The sequence below is a fragment of the Schistocerca cancellata genome, chromosome 6, assembly GCF_023864275.1.
Source record: "Schistocerca cancellata isolate TAMUIC-IGC-003103 chromosome 6, iqSchCanc2.1, whole genome shotgun sequence".
In the NCBI taxonomy this organism is placed as follows: domain Eukaryota; kingdom Metazoa; phylum Arthropoda; class Insecta; order Orthoptera; family Acrididae; genus Schistocerca; species Schistocerca cancellata.
The window spans coordinates 457,939,443-457,945,683 of record NC_064631.1 but is presented as its reverse complement, the minus strand read 5'-3'; positions in this window follow the sequence as shown (position 1 = coordinate 457,945,683).

Genomic DNA, 6,241 nt, shown 5'->3' with positions numbered 1-6,241 from the left:
AGAGCTCGAACGGAAAGATTTAGGTGTTCCTTTTTCCCACACGCTATTCGCGAGTGGAATGGTAGAGAAGTAGTATGAAAATGATTCGATGAACCCTCTGCCAGGTACCAAGTGTGAACTGCAGATTAACCATGTAGATGTAGAACAAATGCATCTAGCACTAACAAACAGAATGCAAAGTGAGATCAAAAATTTAAAAAAATGTCGGATGGAGTCATGTAAGCGGAAGATCCCAGGTGCCAGTCCGGTCGGGGCACACATTTTCAACTGTCGCCGTTGATATTTATCAGCGCATGTAAGCAGCTAAAGGCCTGAATTTCACTGTAATTACATTGACGTTGTAGTCACATCATACTGCTTTCTGATTTATCAAATGCACAATTTTAAATTTCTGAACATTTAAGGAAGTCGACATAAAAGTTTTCTAAATGTTGTGCATCGACATACTGTCAAGGTGTCAGTGAATAAAATCGACCTTTCAGACACGGTTGCAGTGGTATTCCTCTCGGCACACTCTCCATGCAGGGAACGGCTACTGCAGCCGTGTCTGAAAGGTCGATTTTATTCACTGATAGCCCACAGTAAGAAGCGGCAGCACACCCAGGAAACTTTTATATTAACTGACTCTCACCACGGGGCACTACGCTCTTACATATAAATGAAATTGCTAGTCTTTGTACCAGTTTCAAATCTTATCAAGATGACTAATCCGTTTGCAAGTCTGGGGCACTATCCCTGTTGTTTTTTAGGTCATCAATAAACAACATGAACAGCAAGGATGCAAACACATTTGCCTGGAGCACGGCTGCAACTACTTCGTGTGTCTTTCAGTCCTCGAAAATCAGTCGGTGTGTCTAGGCTACTACTACACGTTGAAACGGGGCTGATTAAACTTGTCCAGGGAGCGGAAAAAAAGCTGTCGATTACATTAAAGGATGATGAACAGGGACGGTAATGTTCGCTGGTAATCATGCACATGGTAAATACACAGCGTCATTTCTACCGAATCAAAATATCTTAAACTAGTGATTCCTGTCAGAAACGTCACCATGTATAGTAACTAGCGGGAAATCATACTGCAAAACTAAAGATATATGTAGGGTTCCGCCAAGAAATTTGTTAGACCTCTTCCTGTTTCCGATATGTATAAAGTATTTAAGAGACGGTTTGTGCACCCCTTTTAGATTGTTTGCAGATGATGTCTAATTTCAAAAGAATTTTATACAAGATATCTGAATAGCTTGAAAGCGACTAGGGATCCCGAGTGAGTACTAACAGAATTCCATTCAGTTTCTGTCACTTGTCAAGTGACACAATTTTTAGAAGTTATCGAATGAAGTAAATGTCGAAGTATTGCACTTAGAAACATCTTAACTGGAATGATCATATACAAAACGCTACAGGCAAGGCAAACCAAAGGCTAAGTTTATTCTCAGAACTGAAAGTGCAATAAATCCTCTAAGGCAACTACTTACACTCTGGATGCTGGATGTTGTAAGTTTGGTTAGCCGGCCGGGGTGGCCGAGCGGTTCTAGGCGCTTCAGTCCGGAACCGCGCGACTGCTACGGTCGCATGTTCGAATCCTGCCTCGGGCATGGACGTGTGTGATGTCTTTAGGTTAGGTTAGTTCTAAGTTCTAGGGGACTGATAACCTCAGATGTTAAGTCCCATAGTGCTCAGAGCCATTTGAACCATTTGTAAGTTTGGTTACCTATCTTAAGGTGCAAGAAATATTTTCCGGGTTAGTTTCATTTCGCTCACCCCGTAGAGCACTGCTACTTGACATAAGATCGTGACATATAGAACTGATTCAGGACAATTGTGAGGCTTCAAGGAAGAATGGCTCTTTCTGTTTTATCACGAAATAGTTTGGAGAGTGTCTCGAGGATTACAACTGAGCTGAGATGACTTTCCATGTGGATTTTAAAATTTTACCGGTGAACTGAATGTTCAAACAAATTTCGGGCTTGGAGCCGATTGTTGTTTAATTCCTCCCACGATATTTCGACCAGCTACTTGCCAGTCTTCTTCAGGTGAACCGTCGAACACTAACGCATACTCTTTCTTCTTTATTGTTATTTCAGTTCTCCACAACGGGGGAGGGCTGGCCGCGGACAGAAACTGCTCTTCAGTCAAAGATTACAAAAACGGTATTTAAAAACGGTTAAAACATATAAAGGCGACGATAACAAATGATTTTGTAAAAAATGCATAAGTGGATGATAGTGACGAATTTTACATATCAACATAGGACTCACTCAGCCAGCCGGTTGCAAATAACTGTTTGGTACATTGATCGAGGTTTCGATGTCTTTAAGGATGTCTTCGTCAGAATGAAATTTTAAGAAACCGTAAAGTTACTTTGTGAGAAAGCAGCAGTCAAAGTTTCGAACAGATATGCTCTAGTCAAAAATGAAAATTAAATACGTTTTGAAGAAGACATCGTTGGAGATGTCGAAACCTAGGTCAGTGTAGCAAAGTTGTCTGCAACCGGTTGGCTGTGTGATGCCTATGTTGAAAATTACATACGGTTGCTGAGAGACAAAAATGGTTCAAATGGCTCTGAGCACTATGGGACTTAACATCTATGGTCATCAGTCCCCTAGAGCTTAGAACTACTTAAACCTAACTAACCTAAGGACAGCACACAACACCCAGTCATCACGAGGCAGAGAAAATCCCTGACCCCGTCGGGAATCGAACCCGGGAACCCGGGCGCGGGAAGCGAGAACGCTACCGCACGACCACGAGCTGCGGACTGCTGTGAGACAGCCGTGTTTAAAACCGTAAGAGTTTTACATACTAACAAGTGACAATAAACGAGGATTTGTAAAATGTACAGATGAAGATACTGATGGGTTTTAAAACACGTTTGACAGTTTTATATTACAGCTAAAATGCAGTCTCTCATGAATGTGAATTATGCCATGATGATACGAGGTGACACACATGAAAAAATTATCATGATGAAGGTGCGATGATGAGTATGACCACGGGCCGTGTAGAAACGCAGGTAGCGATTAGAAGTCAGCAAGATTGATTAAGGAAGAAGGAGAAAATTGGAGGATAGTGTGAGGTGGACCATGGTGGTTAGGGCTGGAAAGAGGGGTGTATATCGTGACGGATTTCGTAATTGGGGAGTGGGAGTTGGTTAAAATTCCCGAAGGGGAGGATTGATAAGGCGTGGAGGTGCGTCGAAGTTGGAATATGAATGTCGTGGAGCAGCAGGATACCTGGATTGGTGGTTAGTCCGAAATATATACCGTGCATGCGTCAAAATCGAACTGACACGCGGACCACCCTTCCTGGCGGCAGCGCCCTTGCTAGTGGGACTGTAAACCTGGCTGTCCTCTGCATTACCTCTCACAGCGGCTGTTGGCGCACTCTGTCGTCTCAGAGTAGAACAAATCGCGGTGATGATGGGCTTCCACGCACTATCCAACTGGTAGCCACTATCAAAGTTGATCCGATTTTTCGCTAGGAGTGTGTCCACGAATTCTTTAATAATGGAGTCCCAAAAAGATGGGCATTCAGTGGAGAATGATAGAACTATGATTCTCAGTACACCAACATATTTTTGCGTCTCTATTGTAAAGGAATCCGTGGAAATATACCTGACGGAAAATTTGGTGAACCGTGATAATGGACACCAGCTGGACGGTGCATCATCACGATTTGCTTTAACTGAAGACGATAGAGCGCGCCAACGGCCGCGGCGAGCGGTAATGCAGAGGACAGCTGAGTTCCGCGATTCCTCCAGCAAGAACGCTGCCACCGGCATGTGTGGTCCGTCTGTCTACTTGACTTTGACGCATGCGTGAAATACTCGGAGCGCGCTATACAGGGTGTTACAAAAAGGTACGGCCAAACTTCCAGGAAACGTTCCTCACACACAAATAAAGAAAAGATGTTATGTGGACATGTGTCTGGAAACGCTTAATTTCCTCGTTAGAGCTCATTTTAGTTTCGTCAGTATGTACTGTACTTCCCCGATTCACCGCCATGATTTCATACGGGATACTCTACCTGTGCTGCTAGAACATGTGCCTTTACAAGTATCACACACAACATGTGGTTCATGCACGATGGAGCTCCTGCACATTTCAGTCGAAGTGTTCGTACGCTTCTCAACAACAGATTCGGTGACCGATGGATTGGTAGAGGCGGACCAATTCCATGGCCTCCACGCTCTCCTGACCTCAACCCTCTTGACTTTCATTTATGGGGGCATTTAAAAGCTATTGTCTACGCAACCTCAGTACCAAATGTAGAGACTCTTCGTGCTCGTATTGTGGACGGCTGTGATACAATACGCCATTCTCCAGGGCTGCATCAGCGCATCAGGGATTCCATGCGACGGAGGGTGGATGCGTGTATCCTCGCTAACAGAGGACATTTTGAACATTTCCTGTAGCAAAGTGTTTGAAGTCACGCTGGTACGTTCTGTTGCTGTGTGTTTCCATTCCATAATTAATGTGATTTGAAGAGAAGTAATAAAATGAGCTCTAACATGGAAAGTAAGCGTTTCCGGACACATGTCCACATAACATATTTTCTTTCTTTGTGTGTGAGGAATGTTTCCTGAAAGTTTGGCCGTACCTTTTTGTAACACCCTGCATATTTTGGGACGGAGCGAGTATTTGCCAGTCTTCGATGGGTCACCTGAAGATAACTGGCAGGTGCCCAGTAGAAATATCGTGAGAGGAAGACCGGCTGCAAGCCCGAAATTTATCTGAACAGGACTTTGAATAGCGCCTCAGTATTTTCACGAAATTTCAGTCTACAAGATTTGTGCTTTCTGCGACAAAACATGTGGTTTTCTTGAAGGCAACATATACTGTCTAACCATTGAGCCATGCACGGTTCGTGTTTATACCATTTATAGTTTGTCATCTTCTAATACGGTACGGCCGCCTCGTTTTCTTATTCCATTTACTGGCGTCACTAACTTCCTGCCTTACTTTCCCGTGAGCGGCAGCAGCAGCGCGTATCGATAAGTGCACTGTCGTACCATCTCTGGAGCGGACCGATAGTATTTCCGGGTCATCGTGAGTCTGGCGGTCAGTTCGAGACGTACGATCAGAGCAGTCGGGGACGGAGTACCAGTGAGGTTGGCACAGCCAGTACCAGCGGGGACGACCGTTGGTTGGTCGTTGGGTCGGTCGTCTCATCGACGGCATGTATTTGGATCGGCTTCTGCCTGTGCAGAGACGTCGGTTGGGTTACCTCTGCGTGGTTGGTCGGAGCCAGTGTCTTCGGGACGTCGTCCGTCCGAAGGAAGAAAGTAAGTTGGAGACGCCCCAGCTGTGCAGTCGCGACGCAGCAGCAATCGTGGACGGAACATCACTCCAGTCGGTCGGTTGGCGTGGAGCAGCAAGCATGCCCCCGTCGCGCGAAGTTGGGCTGGAGCCGATGGCGGCGTGCACGCGAGGTCGGAGTGTGAGGTGCTGCTTGCGAGTGCTACGAAGTTCGTCGCCCACCGATCTTGGACATGAAAGTTGAGCTCTCACTTAACTTACTATCGAGCCTCAACTGTTTACATTTCTTCGTTTCATCCTGGTATTCGCTTTTGGGACATTCTCGCGAGCAACAACGTGTGTGTGTGTTTAAGTCGGCTGACATTAAATCTGTCTTCCTGTGGAATTTAACTAAATTTATTCCCTGTTATTAAAGTTCACCAGCGGTATCTTCTGCCTTGTGACCGTTGACCTACCGGTTACCTGCCCTGGTCGTTGACATAATTTTGGCGGTGTATTTTCCTCGTCGTATTGTTGCTGTCCAGTGCGGCGTGTAGTTCGACGGCTGGGGTGTTGTTGGTCACTGTGGGCGCCAATATTCTGTGTGTCGTTGTACTGAAATCTTGTGGTCGTTTTGCTGGTTGCGTCGAGCGGAACTGATTTGGTTGATTGGTCGGTCGGCTGTCTGTCGGTTGGGTTGCCTTCCGATTAAGAGATTGTTGGTCAGACTGCCTGTCTCGCCTAAACGGGCGTTAGTGTTACAATTCCAGGCCGACCCTTGGAAGTCCTGAGCGCCGTTCCGTGTCTGTTACATAGTAACTTCCCTGTTTGAGTTTTAGTTATGTAGTTGACGGTCGGCCTTCAGCCGAGTTTTATATATGCTGAATTAATGTTCTTGTCTTGCCCTTAAGGCATGAGATTGTTGTTCTTATAGGGGCCTTCAGTCGAATTTTACATCAAATCTTTTATGGCCGTAAGTCGTTTAATTATTGTGTTGATGTGTG